The sequence below is a fragment of the Penaeus monodon genome, chromosome 6, assembly GCF_015228065.2.
Source record: "Penaeus monodon isolate SGIC_2016 chromosome 6, NSTDA_Pmon_1, whole genome shotgun sequence".
NCBI lineage: Eukaryota > Metazoa > Arthropoda > Malacostraca > Decapoda > Penaeidae > Penaeus > Penaeus monodon.
The window spans coordinates 11,459,708-11,461,784 of record NC_051391.1 but is presented as its reverse complement, the minus strand read 5'-3'; positions in this window follow the sequence as shown (position 1 = coordinate 11,461,784).

The following is a 2,077-nucleotide window of genomic DNA, read 5'->3' as shown; positions in this document are numbered from 1 at the left end:
CAAAGTACGGAATACATTTGTACGCTACGCTACGGTGACGCTGGAATGTAAACAGTGACACACGAGCTTTTTATGTTTTAAATTTTGTTTAAACACATTTACTATGACTTTTATTTATGCTAGTATTTAAAACAGTCATATTTTTATCTTTACATATATTTTCCATTAATATTCCAGCAGCTGGGCTTACTAGTCAGGAATCATGCTCTCATGTTCTTTTACATTTAACAGATTTTGCTTAGCTAAAAATGTACTCATATACCAGTCAAGAAGTACCCATTGGGTTTCAATTGATCTTAAAAGTCCATATGGCAGCATCAATACCGAAAAATATTCCTTGGCATTCTACATTAGCTGTGTTTATAAACAATGTACGAGTCGTCTGCTAGACGCACCACCTTTCGGGACCGTAGCGTTTGTGCGCCTCATAAAAAATACCGTATCGCGCTACAGGCCCTTCCGTTGAAATTGTGCGCTTCGCATCGCTACGAGGTGCCCAACGGAACGCAGGGTTGATCAGAAGCGGCCATTTTCGTGCATGCGCACTACTGTCTGTGTGACGTCTTGGATAGCATTTACCACTGTGCTTGAGAGGTCAGAATCCTTGCAGCACACCACCCCCTTTCCAGGTGTGCACTATGGAGCCTTCAAGTCCTGTCTCCCTCGAAGCAGACCTCGCCCTGAGTAATAAAGAAAAGAATTATGAGGAAACCAGCCAATGGCCAGTGCTACCACAACTTGGACGCCGTGTCGCGCTGGCCTCGGGAGCTACCACGCCGCACCACACCCCTTCTGCCAAATGCCAAGCTTCTGTTCAAAGACAATCTGTCAGTTGATACTAAGCTACGGCTTAGTATCAACACGCCTCGTTGGCTGACTGAGGTGAACAGAACCTTCAATCTCGATCGCAAAAAGGCTGAGGTCAAGATGTCATCGATAACATCTCACTTCGTAATATTTCTTACCATCGCATAGACATTCTCAACAGTGTAACAAACGGGGAGTTCTGATCCCCCATCTTTAAAATTCAAGATCACCAGGAAATTCCCATAAGTTTCCCATATGCCTCCTCACACGTTACCCTGTATGCACTGATCCAGCCTTGACCAAGGAGCTCCCAGGCATCCACTCAGCTTGTTGATTGCATTCCATCAAAAGGACACAGCTATCAACTGCTTGGCGATAACTTGGAACCTTCCTCATCCACCACTAGAAAGTGTCATCTTCAGCTTTCTTCTCTGTTTGCCATCCTTTGAGTTTTGCAGGATTTAAGGATGAGTAGCCATGGTTCTTTCGATGCTGGAATATTAGACATGTCTCACGATGCTATTCCACAGCCGAGCGGTGTGCATGGTGTTCCGGTCCTCATGACTCGCTCATGTCCTCCCGCACCAATCCACCACCTACTACTGATGCTGACTCTGCTTCGATATAGCTTTCTGATACTCCCACCAGACATGTTGCTATGGAAATATCCCCGATATCATCAGGTAGGAGTTAACATGTGGTATGGATGTGCAAGATGTCAACTAGCTGCCAACACATCTACAAGCAGACTTACAAATTAACCATTGCCACCCCCATGGTCCCCTCCATTCTGTCATAGATTCTGTGCAAGTGACTGCACTTACAGAGCATTTGATACAATCGAAGCTCGCTTCAATGGTTTGGATAACAAACAAGCTACATTCGAGTACAATTACTACGCCGCTCACTGAGAAGCAGGATTTCATTTCTATACGTTTTGACGGCATAACAATCGCCCCCAAAGGGGCCTCTCCCACAGGATATGTTGACTAATGATACCTGCAGTTGCCTGCTCTCATGTTTTTCTACATTATCAATGTTACAGTTAATCCAATACTGTTTCTCCAAAAACCCAATACAAACAATCAACCTCCAACTTTTGAATAACTGTAGACAGGGCCCATTAATGCCTGCTGCCCCAAAGTATTTCCTCATATCTCATGTTTACGTTCAATCCATCACCTTTTTTAAGACTGCATATAAACACATCATCCAAAATTGACATAACTGACTGGCACTGGGACAATTGGATGTTCTCCCACACTGGTTG